The sequence below is a fragment of the Nelumbo lutea genome, chromosome 3 (genome assembly GCF_056320005.1).
Source record: "Nelumbo lutea isolate HS-2025 chromosome 3, American lotus-T2T, whole genome shotgun sequence".
Lineage (NCBI taxonomy): Eukaryota > Viridiplantae > Streptophyta > Magnoliopsida > Proteales > Nelumbonaceae > Nelumbo > Nelumbo lutea.
Genome location: NC_142686.1, coordinates 68,785,698 through 68,797,487, shown reverse-complemented (window position 1 = coordinate 68,797,487; position 11,790 = coordinate 68,785,698).

The following is an 11,790-nucleotide window of genomic DNA, read 5'->3' as shown; positions in this document are numbered from 1 at the left end:
ATATATTGAAGTTAGTTATAATTTCATTAAAAATCCTATGCTTAACTATAATTTATAAATTATAATTCCTAAGTTTTAATATTTTATAAGATGGGAGAAACCCAACTCTCCTATCCAACCATAAAACATGCATTGACACAATTTCTAAGTGAAAATATAATTAATAATTATTTATTATTTATTTCTAAAAATTATAAAAAATAAATACATTATATAATATATTCAAAAAATAGTTATTAAAGAAGAAATTTCAATTTCTTTATAGATATGTTAGATCAACCATAGACTTATAATATATTCAATCATTGTGACCAAATGATAAAATATAATTAATTAATTTTTAATTGTAAAAATATAAAAATAACAAAATAATTATTCAAGAAGAAATTTCAATTGATTAATAGATATTATAGATCATCCATAGAATTATAATATATTCAATTATTGTGATCAAATGATAAAATATAATTAATTATTATTTATTTTTTAATTCTAAAAATATAAAAAATAAAAAAATACTAAAGAAGAAATTTCAATTGCTCAATGGATATGATAGATAAATCCATAGATATAAAACATATTTAGTCTTTATAAGCAAAGAAAAAAATTACATTTTCAATTTTTTTGTTAATTTATATTTTCCCCAAATATATTCGTGAAATTTCCATAAATCTATTAATAACACAAAAAATTGTGATTTTGAATCTAAGAAATGTAGATCAACATAAATTTAAACATTCAAGAAAAAAGTACAAGATATTATAAAAAATTGAAAAAATTTACCTAATTTTTCCATTTTTTTTCAAAATTGGAAAAATCTTAAAAAAAAGTTAACAATTCGTACTTGTTTCTTGCATTTTTTTTTTGCAAAACTAGCACTCTAGGAATGGGGTTTGGATTTTTAGATTCATTTGGGGGTGAAAAAGGCTTATTTCAAGGAAAATAATCTTGTTTTCTCCCTTAATATATATATTTTTTCAGTTTTGGCCGTATCATTCTCATCGATACACTATCGATACCGATACACCCCCGATATGCCTTGATGCACCCCTAATACGCCTCGATATGCTCTCGATATGGGTTCAATACTCATGAAAAAAGGCGAGACACCCAACTTCCATGCATATCCTGTATCTATTTTTCAAAGATACGATATGATATTCCCCGTATCAGGCATATCGTATCAAAATTTTAAACCTTGGTAGGAAGGAACCATTGCATTGATCTTAATTTTGATTGAGGATTCTTAGGTCATGTGTGGTATATTGCTTTGAGCTTCATTATTGAATTCATGCTTATTTCAGGCAAGAATGGGTTACTACAAAGTGTTTGGATAATTTCTGCTTTGGCCTCGTTCTTTGAATGAAGAATGGGCCATCAGAAAAAAAAAAAAAATAATAAGGGAAGCCCGTGGCACAATTGTGCCTCAGAGCAATATTTTTTATGGAAAAGTACACTGCACCACACTGCAGAATTCTGAATTCAATTGAAATCCTACACAATTCAAAATGACAAACACCCCCACCCTAAAACACCAATACCCGCCCATGTATTGACATCAATTCCGAGCTGGCACCTACCCCAACTGTACTGTGGGGATAAGAATTCTTAGGGTGTATTGAACAATCATTCTCCCTTTTTTTATTCTCATTTTTATGGTGTTATCTATTGGTTCTTGTGATAATGTTCAATCCGTTGGTATTTAAACTTGCAACTACTGCCGCCAAGGGTGTTCTTCAAAAATAAAAAAAAGTATATATATATACTATGATATGGAAAATCACATTATATTGAAAATCCCTGGCAATGCCATGTATATTATCGGATTTCATTTAGTAGCCGGTAACTAATTATTTTATATTATTATTATTAAAATTTAAAATATCCAAAAAAACTAAGAAGCCGATTCATCCATTACTCACACTCATCTTCTTCCGGTCTCCTCTTCTAGCCAAACTTCTCATAGTCCTGTTTAAACTTCTCATAGTCAATCAACAATGAGTATCGAACTTAATCATCTCTCTTACTCCACAGGTATTTCATCTTCTTCTTCTTCAACTTGCAATTATTTCCTCTCCCTTCTCATCAGTCCTGGTCATTTAGTGAAGATCTCCTTTGGTTGAGTGAGTACCAACAAGGTTATTTGAAAAAAGAAAAGCCAATTGTATGCAATGCTTTTTTTTTTTGACTTTTTGTATGCATTTAATTTCATTTAGCAGTACAAGTACAATTCCTGAAATAAGGTAAAAAATCATGGCATACATGATTTCTTAGCAGTTTAAAATCACGACATAAAAAAAAAAAAAAACGTTCAGTTTACTATAATGAGGAGATACACAAAGCTGCACAAGATCAATGAATAGACAATTCAACCACCATGAAGAATTACTCAGGAAAAAAGCCATCACTATGTGTAGGATCCCTATTAATCATAGATTAGCAACACAATTTTTCTGTAGATTTCAGCCTCAGCCCTCTAGGGACCCAACAACTTTGCATCACTATGGGCCTGCTTGGCAATGCAAGCCCCCTCATCTCTGCTTCTGATTTGGAATTCTGGATCTCCAATAGAGCCACTAGAAGACCAAAAGTAACTTCCATGAAGACATGTAAAAGGCCCCTTCAAAATACCGATAGGGCATAGCTCCCAAATAAAGCATCTTCCAAAGGGTAAGAAAATTTCCCCATTAGATTCAAACTTTTTGGGTTCCAGCTCGCATATTCTTGCAAAGAAGCTCAATTCAGTCAAAGTTTTTCTAAAATCTTGAAAGCAAGACTATAAAGAGCAATCAGGATTAGAAAAAAAAAATGGAAATGCCTGAATTTGATTTGGGTGAAGAGATTGGTCCTTTGTCAGAAGAAGGTAGGAAAAAGAGGCTTGAAGTAAAGATGATCGTGGATAAGTTAGCTTACAAGGATGAGCTAAAGTGGAGACAAAGAGCAAAAGTTAACGGGCTGAAAGTAGGGGATAAAAATTATGGTTTCTTTCACAAGATGGAAAATGCAAGAAGAGGAGTCAATCAAATTGAAAGGCTAGAGTTAGATGACCAAGTGGCTGAATCTTGGACTGAGTTGAAAAGTGTAGCAACTTACTACATTTCAAATCTGTTCAAGGAAAGATGGAAAAGGAGACCCCTCCTCCTTGATCTAGACTTGAATAGGATCACAGATGCTCAACAAAGAGAGCTAGAAGCCCCATTCTCAGAGGAAAAGGTTTGGCAAGTGATAAAAAACTTGGAAGTTGATAAATCTCTAGGGCCGCATGGGCTTACAAACATTTTCTATGAAAAGTGCTGGGAAGTGGTAAAAATTGATCTTTTGAAAGTTTTTCAGGAATTCCGTTCTACGGTTACTCTTGAAAGAAGTCTGAATACTACTTTTATCTCTTTAATTCCAAAGGTAGAGGGAGCTACAAATTTAAAGGGCTTCAAGCAAATAAGTTTGTTAAACGACTTCTACAAAATTTTAGCCAAGGTTCTAGCTGAAAGGATGGTCTTGAGTTCAGTGATTGCTAAAAACTAGTGAGCTTTTTGTGTCGGGGAGACAGATGTTGGATAGTGTCTTGGTGGCAATGAACTTATTGATTCAAGGCAAAGAGAAGGAAAACCGGGGCTGATCTGTAAGCTTGACTTGGAAAAAGCCTAACCACATTAACTGGAGATGCTTGGACTTTGTGTTGAAAAAAATGAATTTTGGGCAAAGATAGAGGAACTGGATAAAGGTTTGCATTACTTCTCCTAAATTTTCAGTTCTATTGAACGGTCAATCGGCTGATTTCTTTAAAAGCTCTAAATGTCTCTGACAAGGAGACCCCCTCTCTCCTCTTCTTTTTATTTGTGTGATGGACATATTAATAGCCTTTGTGAATCAGGTGGGTAATGAGGGCTTGTGGCAAGGTTTTGAATCTGCACTAGGGGGTAGAGGTGTCAATTGGACGGAATTGGTCCAGCCCGATCCAGTCCAATGTGAGCCCACTTATAAATGGACTGGACCCAGTCCGGTCCAAATCCAATCCAATCCATTAAAATGTAAATGATTGGACTGGATCCAATCCAAACCGAATGAAATATCAAAAAATATATAAAATCACTTTTAGTAATGAAAAAGCACCTTTGTAAAATTACTTTGATAAAAATATTTTCATAAAAGTGCTTTTACAAAAGAACTTTATTGAAAGTATTTCAGAAAAGCACTTCTCCAAAAGTACTTCCATACTTTTATAAAAGTACTTCTGTAGAAGTGCATTTGTAAAAGTACTTTTATAAAAGTACTTCGTAAAAGTGCTTTTGTAAAAATACTTTTATAAAAGTACTTTCATACAAGTGTTTTTATAAAAGTGCTTTCATAAAAGTACTTTTATAAAAGTACTTTTGTAAAAGTGCTTCCGTAAAAGTGATTTTCTAAAAGTGTTTCCATAAAAGTGCTTTTGTAAAAGTTCTTTTATAAAAGTAATTTTATAAAGTGCTTTTGTAAAAGTACTAATGTAAGTTTTTTGTAAAAGCGATTTCATAATAGTGCTTTCGTGTAAAAGTACTTTTATGAAAGAACTTTCATAAAAGTACTTTTGTAAAAGTGCTTTTATTAAAGTGATTTTGTAGAAGTGCTTTTATAAAACTGCTTCTATAAAAGTGCTTTCATAAAAGTACTTTTGTAAAAATGCTTTCATAAAAGTATTTTTTATAAAAGTGCTTTCGTAAAAATACTTTTCATAAAATTACTTTTATGAAAATGCTTTTATAAAAATATTTTCACAAAAGTACTTTCATAAAAGTGATTTTATGTTGTTTTCAGTTTTGATTGATTTCAAATTGGACAAGGGTTTGGTCTCATGATTGGATTATTGGAAATTTGGTTTACGTCTAATTCAAACCAATAAGAACACAGACCAATTTGTTTTGGATTGGCCCAATTCAATAATTATAATGGATTGTCCAAATCCAATTTGATAAGGTTTGGATCAGATTGGATCCAAACCAAAACTGGTCGATTGACACCCCTACTAGGGGAGAGAAAGTTCAATGACTCCAATTTGTTGATTATCCCTTTGCTTCATTGATGCTGATGTGGAGCCCAATTGGGAGTGCTCTTTGCGGTTCTCTGCTGATTTGAGGTAGTATTAGGCCTGAAAGTTAACGGGGCAAAAAGCAGGATAATCCCAGTGGGAAAAGTAGAAAATATTCAAGAGTTAGCTGAGGTCCTAGCCTACCAAGTTGGCTACCTGCCAACTATTTATCTGGAGCTCCCTTTGGAAGATAAATTCACATCATCTCTAGTGTGGGAGCCTGTGCTAGAGAGGTTAGAAAAGAAGTTGGCTTCATGGGTGGTAGGGTTACTCTTCTAAAGTGCTCATTATCAAGTCTACCCTATCTCTTTTCTCAATGCCAAGGAAAGTGGCCCAAAAAGTGGAAAAGTTACAGTGTGACTTCATTTGGAAAGGGTAGGAAGAGGAGAAAAAGATTCATTTAGTTAGATGGGATCAGCTCTGTGCCCCTAAAAGAAAAGGTGGTCTTGGGATGAGGAAAATGAAAGTCTTTAATAAGGCTCTTCTGGGTAAATGGATATGGAGATTTGGTATAGAAAAAGATAATTGGTGGAGAAGTTTGGTCATAGCCAAATATAACATAGAAAAAGGGGACTGGGTTACAACAGCTTCTGAGAATTCTATAGGATGTTCCATCTGGAAGGTAATTATAGAAAATTTCCCTTTAATGAATGAGGGTATTTCGATTAAGTTGGGAAATGGCCAAAAGGTTAAATTTTGGAAGGATGTATGGTGCAGTAGTAGATCTTTAGAAGATTTATTTCCTCAGTTGTACTAGATTGCAAAGAATCAAGATAGCTTGGTAGCTGGTTGCTATGAGATAAAAGATAACATCCATGTTTGGTGCCCTTCTTTTAGAAGAAATTTTTAGGATTGGGAGCTGGACCAAGTTTCAAATCTGTTGGAATTGTTGTCCAGCCAGTACCTAAACTTTCTCTAATAAGACTAGATTCGACAGGAATCCAAATATGGTCCAATTTATGGATGCCAACGGGTCAGGTCTGGGTTGGAATTAGTCAGAACTGGAACCGATCCAGCATGAAATGCTGGTGACCTAGACTCAAAACCGGACTTGATAGGGTTTGTAATTTTTTGACCCGAAATCGAATAGATCGGTTATCAGGACAAATAAACCTGATTATAATAAATAATAAATAATGAATAAACGTTTAATATATATTAAATATTCCATACATAATATTCGGTCAGGTCTGAATCAGACAATACAAACAGCCACCTCGGTGATAAAGAAGTTAATTAGAAGGAAGTCCTAGTGATAGGTAAATAACATATTTGTAGTGAACTATTAGGTAGAGGTGTAAACGGATTGAATTTGAATTACATCAAGCAATATTCAAATTTGAATTTGATTAGAAAATCTGATATCCAAATTTGATTCGATATTTGACAAATATTAAAAATTTATATTTGAATTTGAATCCAATTAAATATTCGAATATTCGATTTGATTCAAATTTGAATAATTAATTATTTTAGGTAATTAATCAATATATAAAATAAATATTTTATTTATAAAAATCATATAAATATATAAATTATTTATATAATTTAATTATTATATATATATGAATTATATAAGATATTTAAATATTTTATATATTATAATAAGAACTAAATAATTGGTTGGACTCAGATATTTATCAAATCAAACCAGGTCATATCCGAATTCTAATCCAATTAACTATTCGATATGAATAGGATATCCAAATTCGACTAATTCCATATTTGAATTATCTGAATCCAATTCGATTATATCAAATCTCGAATTCACAATCAGATTTTTGAATACCACTGACACCCCTACTATTAGGGTCATGCCAACCTTAATTGGGGTAAAGTCTGAATCCAATCCAATTATAAATCAGAGGTGGATTATAACATCTAAATTCAACCTGATTACATAAATACATCATCCAAATGCAAGATAATTCAATTGAGTCTGGATTTTCGGGTATCATTGACAAGCCTAGGGATAGTGGCTTCTAGCTTTTCATGGCAAGCCCTATATAGGCATCCAATAAGACATGTTAGGTGAATTGACAAGCCTAGGGATCAAGTCTTGGATTTTTTAGTCGAAGGCAGTATGGGTGGTGGAGCTGGTACTGATGTTGACGGTGGGATGGTGTGAGCACTATGGAGCCCCCAAATATCTGACTTTCTTGTCTCTTCTCTTGGATGCCCCATGTACATATTGTATTTCAATCCTCTGAACTCGACTATCTTAGAAAATAGGCTAAGTGTAGAATGCGAGTTGAGGTGACGAGGTGCACCAATTCCCAGGTGCCAAAGTAACTAGACTTGCAATTTCGGCTAAGTCAAAACGTTGCTAAACTATATATCTCCTTGACTAAGTTGAATCGTTGCCAATCTACCAATGTCTTTGGAGGTCAACCTAAGGGGCTTTAGAGCTTAAAGCAGTTTGGTTTCCCCTTGTTTATTTAGCGGTTTGACCAGGTCGTCGTAACGGGCGGTCTATACTTTTGCACTTAGTATAATTCACAATTCTCATGGATGCAACTCAAAACTTTGAACTCCTCATAAATAATACCTCTTTAAGTTGTTGATGTTCCACACATGGGGTACCTACCACTCCTCCAAGGTTTTGAGCTTGTATGTGCCTTCGCTGATCACCCTTAAGACTCTATAGGGGCCTTCCCAGTTCTAACCCAGCTTTCCTATGTCGAGATCAAGCATCATAGCTTTCTTGAGTACCAAGTTGCCAACTCGAATTTGAAGGGATAGCCCAAAGATTGTGGAATAAGGGGGCGAATTTCAAAAATTTTTCTCTCCCTTCAACTAGGAATCGAATTCCCCATTTAGAAAATCATATTTTCAATGATCATTCTTGAACCATAAACTGAACCAGATCTGGACCAAAAGGAGAAGGGAGAGATAATACCTGATACAGAGAAGCAGTATCTCCCAATGGAGGTGTTCACGCCCAAGGAAGGATCCAAAAACTGCTCCCACTGAAAATGGCACAGTGCAGAGTGGAGCAGAATCAACAGTGTTCTTCCAAAAGAACTTGATCCTTCTCAAGAATCACCTAGACGGCTTGTGAATACAACTCCCACCAATCTTTTCTCCAAAAGATTGGAATCAAGATCCAATCTTGATAGCTCCCAATAACTGGAGATCGAACTGCTGTAGGCGGCGGCTGCAGGAAGGAGGCGGCAAGAGAGTATTTACAGGGTGCAGATTCTCTCTTCTTGTGATTTCAGCTTTGAAGACAAGAATCTGTATTGCTTGCTTGTGATGTCTAAAGGCTGCTGCCCCCTCTTCCTTTTATAGACTTAAAGCGATCAACTCCTAATCCCATTAGGAGTTGCTAACCCAAATCATATCTGGATTAGAAGTCCCTTTAAGATAGGGGATAACCTTTATCTTATATGTAGATTAGATCAGCCATCTCCTAATCTAATTTGGAAGTTTCCAGATCTAAATCTTATTTAGATCTTGGACTCTCTAAGTGGATAGGGTGTGGGCCCAATCCTATCAGCCGATCCATCTCAGAATTTGCCCCTTAAGTGACTAATCAAATTAGCCCAGTTCGAAATGGGCTTAAGGCCCATTTAAGGTAATGTATTCATTTAGCCTTCCAAACTGCTGCCCAGTTGGGCTTCCTTGTATGGCGTGGGACCCAAACATTGATCTACACATCAGCCACATGGGTTCAGCCCAGCCTTTGTTACAAGGCCTGGCTGAATACACTGTTATGGACAGTGCACCCCCTGAAACCCATCAGATGGGCTCTATGGGCCCAACACTTACCCTAAGTGGTCCATGGGCCAAGCCACCTTGTAACACCCAGGGACTGTGGTCAGATGCAAGATTAGCCCATTAGGTATTATCCTCAATGGTCTTACACTTAACCTCTCAGCCCATAATGATCATACACTGCCCAACAAAAGAGGACCTCTCCCTCGGCTGCAAGGAACAGTGTTGCACTCTCTGCTTATATGGATCCCGGGAATTAAAACCTTTTGCAAATCATTTCAAAATCATAATTTATATAATTTTATATCTCATATAAAATATATTTTGCAAATCAAATCTCAATGATTGAAATCGGTTGCCGGTAGTCTTGGTTTCCATTAGTGAGAGTGCATCCCCGATCATTACCTTTGTCCAACAAAGGGGTTGATCTTGTCACTATGATCACCCACTCAGATGAATTCTCAGACTGTCCCAACATACCCAGGTTTTGACCCCCACTAAGGATCTCACTGATTGGTACATCAAAGACAGCCTAATCCGACACCTAGTGCAGTATCATAATCGAGTCTAGGGGTCGGGTGTAACTTTCCAGTTTTGTCCATCAATCTCCAAGGTCCAGGGCAATACTGGAAATCTGATCCAGTTCAGAGATTCAATGAATCCTACACTGTATGTGCCTAGGGTCTCACCCCGGTAGCTGAGACAAGCCACCCCAACCGAATTGGTGGCACCATAGTGTCAGCCTTGTCAGGATAGGTCTCCCCGGACCGTCCCACTGGCTGTGAACATTTTAAACTAACACGAGTCTCATTAAGTGTCCAGTTTAAGGGTAATACACATAAACATACCAAGGGAACATGAATCAAATATGCACTTTTATTCATTTACAATAAACTCATAAAGTACATCATTTTGATTGAAGCTAAGGGCATACAAAACTGTCTAAGGGTCTCACTGATTGGCATATCAAAGATGGCCTAATCTGCCACTTAGTGCGGAACCATAATCGAGTCTAGGGGTAAGGTGTAGCATTCCAGTTTTGCCCACTAATCGCCAAGGTCCAAGGCAATACTAGAATTCTGGTTCAGTTCAAGGTCTCAAGCTTATCCGACACTGCATGTACCTCGGGTCTTACCCTGGTGGCAGAGACAGGCCACCCCAACCGACTTGGTGGCACATCAGTGTCTACCTTATTAGGATAGGTCTCCCCAGACCGACCCAATGGCTGTGAACATTCTAAACCAACACAAGTCTCATAAGCGTCCGGTTTTAAGGGTATTACATAGAAACACACCACATAACATGAATCAAATATGCACTTTATTCATTTACAATAAATGTCAAAAGTACATCAAACTGATTGGAGCTAAGGGCATACAAAACTGTCTAACAGGTAGTTCAGTAGGCCCATAGAGCACTAGGTAGCTCATCCACCCATAAACCCTTAGCTCAAGAGAGTTGAGCTTTGAGTCTGTGGAGTATTGTCCTGTTTGTGGCTTTGGCTTGACCGTTCGCCTAGGGTGGGCCACCATGGTGAAATTTTTCTAGATTCCCATCTATGCACATCAATTTTGGAACTTGATATCCTCGATTTACTTCCCATTGTCTGATATCAGCGCCCTAGAGAGTCCAAATCTGGAGACGATGTTCCTCCAAAAGAAGTTTTGCATGTCTCGAGTTGTAATTGATACCGATGGCTTGGATTCCACCCACTTTGTAAAATAGTCCACCACGACCACTAAGAACCTCCTCTGCCTAGTCGTAGATGGGAAGGGACATATGATATCTATCCTCCACTATGTGAATGGCCACAGGCTGGTAAGGCACCTTAGGTTGACGGCGGGATGAAGTGGTATGTTAGAATGCCACTAACACTTCTCGCACTTCTAAACAAGTTCTAGTGTGTCCGCCTTCATAGTTGGTCAGTAATAACCTTGTTGTAGGGATTTCTAGGCCAGCGTTCTACCCCCAAGTGTCCCCCATAGAGACCTTCATGGATCTCACATAACACCAGATTTGCTTCTATTAGGGGCAAGCGACATAGGTTGGAGAGCATGAATGACCTGTGATACAGTTGCTCACCAATGGTCACATAGAGAGTTGACTGCTGCTCTACCCTTCGAGCTGCATTGTGTTCTATTGGTAGGGTCCCATGGTACAGATAATCAATGAGTGAATCTATCTAGTCTGGTTCTGTGGCCAAGACATTAGCGATCTCTTCTGCCACTTGTGCTGCTTTATAATGGCAGGTCTTCAATGTAAACCATCCTCTTTTTAATGTCTGCTGCACCAGCCAACTTTGACAGTGCATCAACCTTGGTGTTTTAGACCTTGGGATTTGCTAGATGTGCCAAGAGCAGAATTATGGGAAGAGCTTTCTAACCTTGGCTAAGTAAGCCAACATGCTAGGCTCCCGAGCCTTGTCTTTCATGTTCACTTGGTTAACAATCAACTACTAGTCACCATAGACAATAAGGTGTTTCACACCGACCTCCTTTACTAGTGACATCCTAGCTATAAGTGCCTTGTATGTGAAGGGATGAGAGATCCATCATATGGATGGCCGAACCCTGCGGGAAGGTTAGGCAAAATTTCAAAAAAATTTCTCTCACTCTCTCTCTCCCATTTGGGAATCACATTCCCTATTTTAGAAATCTACATTTCCAAAAGTCGTTCTTGAATCCAAAACTGAACCAGAGCTAAAACCAAAGGAGAAGAGAGGGATATACCTGATACGAAGTAGCAATAACTCCCAATGAAGGTGTTCACGCCCTAGGAGAATACCAAAACCCACTTCCACCGAAAATGGCATAGTGTGTAATGAAACAGGCTCAGCAAGATGACTCTTCAACAAGAACCAGGATCCTTCAGCAAGAATCGAATAGGGGCTGGTGAGCACGACTTCAAATTGTTTCTTCAGGTAAGAAACAATATCACAAACCTTTCTTGATCAATTCCTCAAGAGGAAATTGAACTAGGTAGGGATGGCAAGAATAAGAGAGAATTCTGTA